Source organism: Giraffa tippelskirchi, chromosome 3, assembly GCF_054371585.1.
Source record: "Giraffa tippelskirchi isolate mGirTip1 chromosome 3, T2T-mGirTip1v1.2.pri, whole genome shotgun sequence".
Taxonomy (NCBI): Eukaryota; Metazoa; Chordata; class Mammalia; order Artiodactyla; family Giraffidae; genus Giraffa; species Giraffa tippelskirchi.
The window spans coordinates 26,805,594-26,820,152 of record NC_137277.1 but is presented as its reverse complement, the minus strand read 5'-3'; the positions used below and the strand labels follow the sequence as shown (position 1 = coordinate 26,820,152).

General features: G+C 38.1%; 1 protein-coding gene across 22 annotated transcripts in view; it reads left to right on the top strand.

The window, feature by feature from the left end:
* The window catches only part of SPAG9 (sperm associated antigen 9), a 155,518-nt gene that overhangs the window by 44,359 nt on the left and 96,600 nt on the right, over positions 1-14,559 (top strand). The gene's annotated exons all lie outside the window — the stretch shown is intronic.

Here is a 14,559-nt window from a genome sequence, read left to right as displayed (position 1 = left end):
CTGGTATTCCCATCTCTTTCAGAATTTTCCACAGTTTATTGTGATCCACACAGTCAAAGGCTTTGACATCGTCAATAAAGCAGAAATAGATGTTTTTCTGGAACTCTCTTGCTTTTTCGATGATCCAGTGGATGTTGGCAATTTGATCTCTGGTTCCTCTGCCTTTTATAAAACCAGCTTGGACATCTGGAAGTTCACGGTTCACGTATTGTTGAAGCCCGGCTTGGAGAATTTTAAGCATTACTTTACTAGTGTGTGAAATGAGTGTAATTGTGCGGTAGTTTGAGCATTCTTTGGTATTGCCATTCTTTGGTATTGGAATGAAAACTGACCTTTTCCAGTCCTGTGGCCACTGCTGAGTTTTCCAGATTTGCTGGCATATCGAGTGCAGCACTTTCACAGCATCATCTTTCAAGATTTGAAATAGCTCAACTGGAATTCCATCACCTCCACTAGCTTTGTTCGTAGTGATGCTTCCTAAGGCCCACTTGACTTGTTTAGTTACTAGTTCATAAATGGGGAAGTAGATATCTTAATATTTGCACCGTCTTTGAATCATAGGTAGCAGGTGATAAATTAGTGTTCTTGTTTTGATTTGTATAATACATCTGGGTGTAACTATACAAAAGAAAAAACCTATTTAATTTTAATGGGTTAGAGAAACAATTTAAGTGCCTCAAATAAGTAGACTCTTAAGTAGTTGTACTGGAGTGGAGAGAAGGATGATACTCAATGCTAGAGAAGCTGATTACCATTTCATTAATTTTATTTATTTTGAAGTATAATTGACTTAAAATATTACATTAGTTACAGTATAATGATTTGATGATTTTTATGTATCACAAAAATCTCTTCCCTCTGGCAAGCTGTAGTTTGTTCTCTGAGTATATATATTTTGTGGTATTTATTTTTTTAATCTCACAAATAAGTGAGATCATCAGATACTTGTCTTTGTCTATTTCACTTAGGGTAATATTCTCTCAGGTTCATGCATGTTGTCTGAAAGGGCAAGATTTCATTTTTTCTATGGCTGGACAATATTCCACTGTGTGTGTGTGTATACATATATAAAATCACATCTTTTTTTGAAAAAGTTTGATTTATTTATGGCTGTGCTGTGTCTTAATTGCTGTGTGGGCTTTTTTCTAATTCTGGAGAGAAGAAGCTAGTTATGGTGCACAGGCTCCTTTTTGTGGTGACTTCTCTTATTGTGGAGCATGGGCCCTAGAGTGTGTGGGCTTCGTAGCTGCAGCACATAGGCTCAGTAGTTATAGCTCCTGAGCACAGGCTCTAGAGCACAGGCTCAGTAGTTGTGGTGCATGGGCTTAGTTGCTCTTCGGTGTGTGATATCTTTCTGCACCAAGAATCGAATCTGTGTCTCTTGCATTGGCAGGCAGATTCTTTACGATTGAGCCCCCAGGGAAGCCTCCATATCTTTATCTATTCATCTGTCGATGGACACTTAGATTGCTTCTGTATCTTAGCTATTGTATATAGTGCTGCTATGATACATATGTGTTTTTGAATTAGTGTTTTTATTTTCTTTGGATAAATACCCAGAAGTGAACTCCTGGATTGTATGGTGGTTCTGTTTTTTATTTTTTAAGGAATCTCCATACTGTTTTCTATAGTGGCTGTAGCAATTTAACATTCCCACAAGTAGTGCACAAGTGTTCTCTTTTCTCCACATTCTTTCCAATACCTGTTACTTCTTGTCTTTTTGATAATAGTCATTCTCACAGATGTGAGATGATGTCTCATGATGGTTTTGACTTGCATTTCTGTGATAATTAGGGCTAATGAGCATCTTTTCATATGCTTGCTGGCCATTAATATGTCTTCTTTGGAAAAATGTTCAGGTCTTCTGCTCATTTTTTAATCAGATTGTTTATTTTTTTTTAATAATTGTGTTATATGAGTTGTTTATGTATTTTGGATATTAACCCCTATCCAACATATCATTTGCAAATATCTTCTTCCATCTAGTAGCTTACCTTTTTGTTTTTTGATGGCTTTGTTTTCTCTGCATAAGTTTTTTAGTTGGCTATATCCCTACTCATTTATTTGTGCTTTTATTTCCTTTTCCTGCAGAGATAGATAAAAAAAAAAATTACTAAGACCAATGTCAATGTGCATACTGCCTGTGTTTTCTTCTAGGAGTTTTATGGTTTCAGGTTTTACATTTTAGTCTTTAATCCATTTTGAGTTTATTTTTGTATATGAGGTAAGAAAATGGTTCAGTTTCATTCTTTTACATGTAGCTGTCCAGTTTTCCCTGTGTTATTTATTGAAGAGACTGTCTTTCTCCCAGTGTATATTCTTGCCTCCTTTATCATAGATTAATTAACCATATAAGTATTGATTCATTTCTGGGCTCTTATTCTGTTCCATTGATATACGTGTTTGTTTTTGTGTCAGTACCATACTGTTTTGATTACTGTAGCTTTGTTATATAGTTTGAAATCAGGGAACATTTTATCTTAGCTTTGTTCTTGGTCAAGATTGCTTTGGTTCTTTGAGATTTTCTGTGGTTCCATAAAAACTTTAGGATTATTTGTCCTAGACTGCAATGGCACCCCACTCCAGTACCCTTGCCTGGGAAACCCCATGGACGGAGGAGCCTGGTAGGCTACAGCCCATGGGGTTGCGAAGAGTCAGACACGACTGAGCGACTTCACTTTCACTTTTCACTTTCATGCACTGGAGAAGGAAATGGCAACCCACTCCAGTATTCTTGCCTGGAGAATCCCAGGGACGAAGGAGCCTGGTGGGCTGCTGTCTATGGGGTCGCACAGAGTCGGACACGACTGAAGCGACTTAGCAGCAGCAGCAGCAGCTCAACAGGTAAAGAATCTGTCTGCAGTGCAGGAGACACAGGAAACTTGGGTTCAGTTCCTGGGTTGGGAAGATCTCCTGGAGTAGGAAATGGCAACTCACATAAGTATTCTTGCCTGGAAAATCCCATGGACAGAGGAGCCTGGCAGGCTACAGTCCATGGGGTCACAAAGAGTTGGACATGACTGAGTATGCATGCATGTGAAAAACACTATGGGTATTTTGATAGAGATTGAATTGAATCTGTAGACTGCTTTGGATGGTGTGGAATTTTAACCATACTAATTCTTCTAGCCCATGATAGTGTTTAGAGTACCAGTCTTTCACTTCCTTGGTTATATTTATCCCTAGATATTTTATTCTTTCTGGTAGGATTGTTTCCTGAATTTCTCCTTCTGATAGCTCATTGTTAGTGTATAGAAATGCAACAAATTCCTGTATATTAATTTTGTGTCATGCAACTTTACTGAATTAATTTATTCTCATAGTTTTGTGGTAGAGTCTTTCTTTTATATATAGTATTGTGCCATCTGCAAATAGCTATGTTTTACTTCTTTTCCAGTTTGAATGCCTTTTATTTCTTGTCTGATTTGTGGCCAGGACTTCTAGTACTATGTTGAATAAAAATGGTGAAAGTAGGGACTTCCTGGCAGTCCAGTGGTTAAGACTCTGTGCTTCCACTGCAGAGGACACAGGTTTGGTTTCTAATCAGGTAACTAGGATCCTGCATGTTGCACAGCACAGCCAAAAAAAAAAAAAAAATGGTGAGAATGGATGTTCTTGTCTTGTTGCTGATCTCAGAGGAAAAGCTTTAGATTTTTACTGTTGAGTATGATGTTAGCAAGGAGATCCAACCAGTCAATATTAAAGGAAATCAGTTCTGAATATTCATTGGAAGGACTGAAGCTCAAACTCCCAATATTTTGGCCTCCTGATGTGAAGAACTGACTCATTGGAAAAGGCCCTGATGCTAGGAAAGATTGAAGGTGGGAGGAGAAGGGGACGAGAGAGGATGAGATGTTTGGATGGCATCACCGACTGAATGGACATGAGCTTGAATAAGCTCCAGGATTTGTTGATGGACAGGGAAGCCTGACGTGCTGCAGTCCACAGGGTCACAGAGTTGTGACTACTGAGCAACTGAACTGAACTGATGTTAGCTGTGACTTTTGTCATATATGGCCATTGTGTTGTTGAGGTACTTTTGCTCTGTTTCCATTTTGTTGAGAGGTTTTCTTTTTATCATAACTGGATGAATTTTGTCATGCTTTTCCTGCATCTTTTGAATTGTGTGATCATGTGTTTTTATTCTTGACTTTTGTTAACATGGTATATTGAATGATATACCACATTTGCTCATATTGAACCATCCTTGTATCCCTGGGAAAAATCCCACTTGATCATTGTGCATGATTCTTCTGTTGTCTTGTAGAATTTTGTTTGCTAATATTTTGTTGTGGATTTTTCGTCTATTGTTCATCAGGGATATTGGCCTGTAATTTTAATATTTTGTGTGTGGTGTCTTTGTCTTGTTTTGATATCAGAGTAACCCTGGCCTCATGGGTTTAGACATTCCTTTCTCTTTAATTTTTTACAGTAGTTTGAGAATGATAGGTATTAACTCTTCTTTAAATGTTTAGTAAAATTCCCCCTGGTAGTCATCTGCTTCTGACCTTTTGTTTGTCGGAAATTTTTTCTTTTTTTATTTATTACTGATTCAATTTCTCGACTAGTAATCAGTTCAGGTTTCCTAATTTTTCCTGATTTAGTCTTGGAAGATTGTATGTTTCTAGGAGTTTATCTGTTTCTTATAAATTGCCTAATTTGTTGGCGTATAATTGTGTGTAGTAGTCACTTTTGACTGTTTGCCTTTCTGTGGAATCTGTTGTAACTTCTCTTTCATTTCTGATTTTATTTGGACCCTCTTTTTTTTTCTTGAGCCGTTTGACTAAAGATTTATTAAGTTTATCTTTTTTTCCTATTTTGTTAAGATTCGATTTCACTTATTGCCACTCTAATCTTGATTATTTCCTTCTCTCTGTTAACATTGGGTTTTGTTTTTCTTTTTCTAGTTCCTTAAAGTGTAAGGTTAGATGGTTCATTTGAGATTTTTCTTGTTTCTTGAATTTCCCTCTTAGAACTGCTTTTGATGTGTTCCATAGATTTTGGAACATTATGTTTCCATTTTCATTTGTTGCAAGGTATTTTTTGACTTTCTCTTTGATTTTTTCATTTGACCCATTGGTTGCTTAGTAGCATGTTGTTTACTTTCTATATGTCTATTTTTTGTAGTTTTTTCATGTGGTTGATTTCAAGTCTCATAATGTTGTGGTTTGAAAAGGTGCTTGATATGATTTCAGTATTCTTAAATTTATTGAGACTTGTTTTGTGGTCAGCATGTGATCTGTTTTGGAGGATGTTTCACGTGCATTTGAAATGGATCATAACTCCTCCCCAGAGAGGACTGCACAGTGTTTGCAGCTTTTGGATGGAATGTTCTTAAAAAGCATAGTTACAGATGAGAGACAAAATCAGGATACAATAGTGAATGCATCAGACTAATTGGCTGATATAAAATACAGTCAATTTACATTTTTAGGTGAATATGTTCAACATTTCCCCTGGATCTTTTTTCTGCCTTAAGAAATAAAATTAGTTGTGTTAAATAGTGTAACAGGTAAAATAGATTTGTACCAAAAGCTGAATGAGAGCTTTGTTTAAGTGTACTTGTGATTTATTTTGTATTAAAAACAGTGAAAATATGGAAATCATCTGTCAGCATAAAAGCCTGTAATATGCAGCAGTACTAACTGAAAATATCTTTGTAGATTAAGAAAATTAACTTTTGTGCTTAGGTGAGATGATGAGTATTTAAGGCTTATAGTTGTAAGATTGTAGACTTATGAAAATAATAGGAATATACTGTGGTGCCTCCATACAGTGGAATATTATTCAGTGCTGAAAAGCAGTGATATATTAAGCCATGAAAACACATGGAGGAACCACTAATAGATATTACAGAGTAAAAAATGCCAATCTAAAAAGACTACATACATTAAAAGGTTTGATGGATGAAATGGATGGTGTGAGGGAGGAAGGCAGAGATGAGTAGAGGATTTTTAAGGCAGTGAAATTACTCTGTATGAAACTTTAATAATGGTGGATGTGTATGTGTGCATGCTCAGTTGCTCAGTCATGTCTGACTCTTTGCGACCCCATGGACTGCAGCCCGCCAGGTTCCTCTGTCCATGGGATTTTACAGCGAAGAATACTGGAGTGGGTTGCCATTTCCTCCTCCAGGGGATCTTCCCAACCCTGGGATTGAACCCGCATCTCCTATGTCTCCTGCTTTGGCAGGTGGATTCTTTACCATTGAGACACCTGGGAAGCCCCATAATGGTCATTATATATTTATTTGTCCAAATTTGTAGAATATTCAGTACCAAGACTTAATCCTAAGGTAAACTTTGGGTTTTTGGTAAACTTTGGTTTGGGTAATTATGATGTGTCAGATAGGTTCATTGACTGTCATATATGTACCACACTGGTGTGGGATGTAGATAGGGGAAGCTCTGGGTGTGTGGGGGTAGGGATATGTGGAAAATACTTTTCTCTTGGTTTTGCCGTGAGCCTAAAACTGCTCTGAAAAATAGAATCTATTGAAAAAAACATCAGAATAAGAGGCAAGTCCCTGAAAGCTCAGTTGGTAAAGAATCTGCCTGAAATGCAGGAGACCCCGGTTCGATTCCTGGGTCAGGAAGATCCGCTGAAGAAGGGATAGGCTACCCACTCCAGTATTCTTGGGCTTCCCTTGTGGCTCAGCTGGAAAAGAATCTGCCTGCAATGCAGGAGAGCTGGGTTCAATCCCTGGGTTGGGAAGATCCCCTGGAAAAGGGAAAGGCTACTCATGCCAGTATTCTGGCCTGGAGAATTCCAGACTGTTCAGTCCATGGGGTCTCAAAGAGTTGGACATGACTGAGCAACTTTCACTTCACTTCAGGTAAAGAGGCAAGTCACGTGTAACTATGTGTAGTTTGCATATACTAAATGCCTTGTTTTATATCATATAGGGTTGCTAAAAAATAATACATATATAGACAATTTCTATGAGATTAGTAAATATAATGTGAAAGAGTTGATAAAGAGAATGGGTTGATAGTTTATGAAATTTATTTTTGAGTCAGAAGTAAGAATATGATGCTAAATGAAAATAAGTGAAATGTAAGTTTAATGACTTAAAAAGCCCTGAGTGGAAGATTAAGTAATTATCAATAGAAACAATCCAAAATGCTTTAATGGGACAGAGTGATTAATAGAAATTTAAGAAATTTTTGTAAAGAAGCCTCAGCCATTTTGACCAATGATCACACTCATTTAGGTAAGTATAGGAAATTTTTGGCGATTAGTGGTATTTTGGGGCTTTATGTTTCCATTTCCACATTCTTGCTATTAAGTGGTACATTACAACAAAGCAACCCAAACCAGTATCAGTTAGCAAGCTGCTATAAACAGGACTTGTTTCTATAAGCTGCAAGCCCAGCCCTCTGTCCCAAGTCACTTGATCAACATCTTGCATGAAAGTTCCTCTCCATGGTTATCTTAATAATGTTTAGTTCTTGTATTATTAATCTGCTAGGGCTGCCATAACAAAATACCACAGACTAGGTGGCTTAAATTGCAGAATTTTTGTACAGTTCTTCTTTTTTTTAATTTTTCTTTCTTCCTTTCTTTCTCTGTCTTGACTGTGTCAGGTCTTAGTTGTGGCACACAAGATCTTCAGTCTTCACTGCGGCATGTGAGATAGTTAGTTGTGGCATGCAGGATGTTTAGTTGAGGCACAAGAACTCTTAGTTGCGGCATGTGGGATCCAGTTCTCGGACCAGGTATCGAACCTGGGCCCCCTGTGTTGGAAGTGCAAAGTCTTAGCCCCTGGATCACTAAGGAGGTCCCCTCTCACAGTTCTAAAGGCTGGAAAGTGCTGACAGGTTTGATTTCTTCTGAGACCGCTATCTCTTGCTTATAGATGGTCACCATCTCTGTGTGTGACCTTTTCTCTGTGCATGTGTAGGGAGAAAGAGCTCTGTTACCTCTTCCTCTTCTTAAGAAATAACATCAGTTCAATTAGGACCCCATCTTTATGATTTCATTTAACCTTAATTACCTTTTTATTTTATTTTTATTTGTTTGTCCGCACTGTGTGGCTTGCAGGATCTTAGTTCTACCAGAAATTGAACCCAAGCACCAGCAGTGAAAGTGCTGAATCCTAGCCACTGAACCACCAGCGAATTCTCCTTAATTGCCTTTTTAAGTCCTGTCTACAAGCATAGTTACATTGATTAGGGGTTCAGCATATGAATTTGGGCAGGACACAATTCAGTCTTTAATAGTTGGGTCAGGAGAGAATAATTCTCCATGGGAGCAAAAGTGATATGGCTTGATATATCTGATGCTGAAGGGTCTTGCGGCCATAATACAGGCTCCCTCCCTCCTCTTTACTTTCTTTTGTTCTGTCACAGGAAGTTGTTGAAGGGTTTTGAGCAGTCACTATCTGACTCCAGGCTACGAATTTAAAAATACAGAGGAGCAAAGACTAGAGCAGAGACAGTAGTCAGAAGATAATAGTAATAATCCAGGCATGAGATGATGTCTTAGATCAAGGTGGGGGTAATAGAAATGGTAAAAGGTTGTCAGATTCACGATTTGTTCTGAAGGCAAAATGGACAGAATTTGCTGATGTAATGTAATGTGGGAAAAGAGAAGAGCAAAAGTATAGCTGCAAGATTTTTGCCTAAGAAAATTATGGGAAAGAGCAGGTTTGGGAGAGAAAAATCAGTACGTTTTGACTTTGTAGGCGTCATACTATACATAAACTTTTGTTTTAAAATTTCAGATATAGCAATAATATTCAACATCCTTCTTTTAAGTTCTAGGCACTATTCCACGTCCGTGCTTATGGATAACGATGCATTCATTTTAACATTGGCTTCCCAGGTGTCACTAGTGGTAAAAAATTCGCTTGCCAATGCAAGAGACACAAGAGAAGAGGGTTTGATCTGTGGGTCGAGGGAAGATCCACTGGAGTAAGTGGCAACCCACTCCAATATTCTTTCCTGGAAAATTCCATGAACAGAAGAGCCAGTACTTATCAATAATACTGCATTCATTTTAACAGTACCTTTAATTGTTGTGTTAAAAACACGTATGGCCAGAATACTGCAGTGATAAGGGAACAATCTGTATGATTTCAGTACCTTTGGACTGTGAAACTTTTGCACCTTGTTTTATGTCCCTGCATATCTTCCAGCGTCTCCTGCTTTATAGTCTTTGGGAACTTGAATAGAATTTGTGTCCTGCTTTTGTGTGAAAATTGTATAAATTTTAACTATGTTGACTTGGTCCATAGTGCTTCTCAGGTCTACTATATCCTTCTACTTTTCTGTCTATTCATTCTATTAATTTTTGAGAGTTTGATATTGAAGATCCAATTTAAAATCTTAATTTATTTACTTAAAAAATAATTCTAATATATAATGTAACTGTGTAATTTTGTTCTTAAGTTTTTTCTTGTTCGATAATTTTTAAGTCTCCTGTAAATGTGTTATACTTTCATAATTTAAAAAATAGAAAAGAAAGAGAAAAAGCACACGTGCCAGGTTCTGTTCTATGCCCTTTTCAAATATTAACTCTTCCTTAATCCTGATAGCCAACTGTGATATATTATTATTATTCCCCAAGTATAAATAAGGAATAGAGGTCCAGAGAGGTTAATATACTTGATATAACATACCTTGGAAGTAGCTTAGTGACTACATTGTAGTCTGTCATATGACTATCATAATTTACGTTGCCAACCAATTAATGACATTTGGGAAGGGATTCCAAATTAATTAGGTAAACTGAAGATTTTTACTTGGAGCTTCAAACTCTCAAAAATTAATAGAATGAATAGACAGAGAAGTAGAAGGATATAGTAGACCTGAAAAGCACTATGGACAAAAGCACATAGAATATTCATTTTCATATCTTTGGGCATCAAGTGTACTTTCATAGGATAAATAAGAGTAGTAACAGTGGGCCAGAGATTATACACGTTGCTTATTTTAATACCTGTCACCAACATGATGTTCAAAAGTGTAATTCCAATTTATTTTCCAATGATGGCAATCGTTTTTTATTTCTTTTTATATTTCCCCAATCTGGTAATATTTTTGCTCATCTCCCTATACATTTTAATGATGAATCAGCACAGCTTATTTGTTATGGTTCTGAGTACTCTGTTTAAATCCTGCGCTGTATATAGAATTTATAGGAGTTGTTGGAGAACATAAACATGAGTATTTAGCCAAGGAAAGTGCTCGTGTGAAGGAGGTACACATTATATTTGGAATCAGATGGAATGGAGCAGTATACACAGTAAATTCATTAGATCATAACTCCTCCCCAAAGGGGACTGTACAGTGTTTGCAGCTTTTGGATAGAATCATCTTAAAAAGCATGGTTATAGGTGAGAGACACAATCAGGATAAAAGAGGGAATGCATCAGACTATGTAAAATAGTCAATTTACATTTATCCTAACTTCTAGCACATTGCTTTGCTAGCCTGTGAGATGAGTGCAATTGTGTGGCAGTTTGAGCATTCTTTGGCATTGTACATATGTTACATGGCAGTTTGATACTTTTGAATTGTAGTACCAGTGATTAGGTTCTTTCCAGAAGAGAGGGGTTTTTGTTTCAAGTAATAAAGGAGCACTCTCTATACTTTTTTTTTCCCAAAGTGAAAATTTAAAGTAGATTCCAATATATAAAACAAATTAAACAAAGTACTTCTTGAGAGGCAGACTGCCATGATAAAGAAGATTCTGGGCCTAGTCTCATCCATTAGAAGTTGTAATTCTGCCATTTACTAGTTTTGTGAATTTGGGCAAGTTACTTAACCCCTATTTACTTCAGTTTTCTTATCCCTAAAATGAAATGTAATGAAGTTTCATCATAAAGTTAATGTCAGGGTCAAGTTAGGTTTTGAATATAAAGTATCTAGGACAGTGCATGGTACATGACAAGTACTGTGTCATTTTGGCTGTTAGTGGTGGAGATTGATAGAAATTTATTTATGAACTTGTACAAAGTTAGTTGATGAGAATGAGGCTTTATTGTTGTGCACAGATTTGAAATTGAGGGTTATGGATGATCAGTTCAGTTCAGTTGCTCAGTCGTGTCCAACTCGTTGCGACCCCATGGACTACAGCACGCCAGGCTTCTCTGTCCATTGCCAACTTCTGGAGCCTACTCAAACTCATGTCCATTGAGTCAGTGATGCCATTCAACCATCTCATCCTCTGTCGTCCACTTCTCCTCCCACCTTCAGTCTTTCCCAGCGTCAGGGTCTTTTCCAATGAGTCAGTTCTTTGCGTCAGGTGGCCAAAGGATTGGAGTTTCAGCTTCAGCATCAGTCCTTCCAATGAATATTCAGGACTGATTTCCTTTAGGATGGACTGGTTGGATCTCCTTGCAGTCCAAAGGACTCTCAAGAGTCTTCTCCAACACAGTTCAAAAGCATCAATTCTTCGGTTCTCAGCTTTCTTTATAGTCCAACTCTTACATCCATACATGACTGCTGGAAAAACCATAGCTTTGACTAGATGGACCTTTGTTGGCAAAGTAATGTCTCTGCTTTTTAATATGCTGTCTAGGTTTGTCATAGTTTTTCTTCCAAGGAGCAAGTGTCTTTTAATTTCATGGCTGCAGTTACCACCTGCAGTGATTTTGGAGCCCCGCAAAATAAAGTCTGTCACCGTTTCCACTGTTTTCCCATCTATTTGCAATGAAGTGATGGGACTGGATGCCATGACCTTAGTTTTCTGAATGTTGAGCTTTAAGCCAACTTTTTCACTCTCCTCTTTCACTTTCATCAAGAGACTCTTTAGTTCTTCTTCGCTTTCTGCAATAAGGGTGGTGTCATCTGCGTATCTGAGGTTATCGATATTTCTCCTGGCAATCTTGGACTTCCCTGGTGGCTCAGATGGTAAAGTGTCTGCCTACAATGTGGGAGACCCGGGTTCAATCCCTAGGTCGGGAAAATCCCCTGGAGAAGGAAATGGCAACCCACTCTAGTACTGTTGCCTGGAAAATCCCCTGGACAGAGAAGCCTGGTAAGTTACAGTACATAGGGTTGCAAAGAGTTGGACACGACCGAGCGACTTCACTTTCTTTCTTTTCTTTTCCCAGCAATCTTGATTCCAGCTTTTTCCCTTTCATGCAATGGAGAAGGAAATGGCAACCCACTCCAGTATTCTTGCCTGGAGAATCCCGGGGACGGTGGAGCCTGGTGGGCTGCCGTCTATGGGGTTGCACAGAGCCGGACACAACTGAAGCGACTTAGCAGCAGCAGCAGCTTCATCCACATGATGTACTCTGCATATAAGTTAAATAAGCAGGGTGACAGTGTACAGCCTTGGTGTACTCTTCCTGATTTGGAACCAGTCTGTTGTTCCATGTCCAGTTCTAACTGTTGCTTCTTGGCCTGTATACAGATATCTCAGGAGGCAGGTCAGGTGGTCTGGTATTCTCATCTCTTGCTTGAAGAATTTTCCAGTTTGTTGTGATCCACACAGTCAAAGGCTTTAGCATAGTCAATGAAGCAGAAGTAGATGTTTTTCTGGAACTCTCTTGCTTTTTCGATGATCCAGCAGATGCTGGCAATTTGATCTCTGGTTCCTCTGCCTTTTCCAAATCCAGCTTGAACATCCGAAAGTTCACAGTTAACGTACTGTTGAAGCCTGGCTTGGAGAATTTTGAGCATTACTTTGCTAGCGTGTGAGATGAGTGCAATTGTGTGGTAATTTGAACATTCTTTGGTATGCCTTTCTTTGAGATTGGAATGAAAACTGACCTTTTCAGTCCTGTGGCCACTGCTGAGTTTTCCAGATTTGCTGGCATATTGAGTGCAGCAGTTTCACTGCATCATCTTTTAGGATTTGAAATAGCTCAACTGGAATTCCATCACCTCCAGTAGCTTTGTTTGTAGTGATGCTTCCTGTGGCCCACTTGACTTCGCCTTCTAGGATGTCTGATTCTAGGTGAGTGATCACACCATTGTGGTTATCTGGGTCATGAAGATCTTTTTTGTTCCTGTCAGGTCCATACCATTTCTGTTCTTTATTGGGCTCATCTTTGCATGAAATGTTCCCTTGGTGTATCTGATTTTCTTGAAGAGATCTCTAGTCTTTCCCATTCTATTGTTTTCCTCTATTTCTTTGCATTGATCCCGAGGAAGGCTTTCTTATCTCTCCTTGCTATTCTTTGCAATTTTATTTTAGCCTCAGTCTCCAGTTTTTTGTTTTGGTTGCACAATTTGAGGAAAATTTTGATTCATGTAGATGAGCAATTAAAAACATTTAAGGTTCACCCAGTAATTTTAGGATTATGCTTTTAGAACAATTTAATTGACAAAAAATAGTAGAAAATGTTTATATTGAAATTGTTACTAAATATAATATCTAAGTTTGGTTGGATTTCTTGTTTTTAAATAAAAATCACAGAAGCGGCACTAAAACTTATTATGGCTTCAGTATCTGTTGTGTTATCACAGAACAGCTGCTTTACAGATTTGCTTTTTATTGCTTTCAGCCACAGGATAAGACCATCAGCCCATGTCCTCAGGCCTTCCCTGGCATGATAAAGTGAGACTCTGTGGCTGTTATCGTGTGTGTACTTATTGTTGCAAATTTAATGAGCCAACACATAGGCTTGATTAAAAACAAATTGAAAGTCAGAGCTACACTTTTCCTGATTCATGACATATTTTCAAGGTACTCAAATAAAGGTGAACAGTAGAGCTACACAAATAAAAAACATGAGTTTACCAGTCAGCACAAGTTATGTGTTATTTGGTGTCTGGCATGTTAATATTAGGCATATAAAAACATTCATGTCTGTGCTGTTATAGTTCATAGTAGTTAACTCTTAGAGCCAGCTAACGCAGTCACCAGCTGTCTCTTATAAATAGTCTTGCATGTTTGTAGCTGGCTGACCCTTATACCAAGAGAACATTTCCAACTGTACTCATGCTTTCAAACAGACTAACGTGAGTATCTTGACAAACTCCTTTAGCACCAGCTTTACTTCGCACCAGCCGACTGTCTCCCACTGCTCCTTAATCAGCATGAGCTCCTCCAGACTGGCCAGTCTCTCCTCTGCCTTGCCAGCTCCATGGTTTTGTGTTCCCTTCTCTGTGGTAGCAGTACCTGCCTGCTACAGTCCCATTACTATCTGTACTTACTGTACTATCGAGTACTGTCATTTCTTCCTGGTCCTGCTTGGATTCCATTTTCTCTCAGAATCATTCCTCTCTGATACCATTCTTTTCTCGGAAATCCTGTCCTGACACTGTGTATCTCGGGATCTAAAACTTATTTTTAAAATATCAAAGTTGTGCTCTATCCCAACTTAGTGCCACTCACAAACTCCATCAGCAGAGGGAGCTAAATACAAGAAGATGAGTCCCTGAAATTAAGACCTGAAGTTAAAGAAAGTGCTTATAAAAACAGTAACATGTTCACACACTGCTCAGTAGTAGAAAAAGAGGTGGAATACTGTTAGAAATCAGTGGTTTGGGGTTAGGCTCAGGTTAAGACTTCTGTGAGGAGATTTGTACAATCTTTTTCAAAGAGGTAATTCTGTATCATGTTAAAAACCTACTTAGATAAGGATGTTTGTTAAGTAAG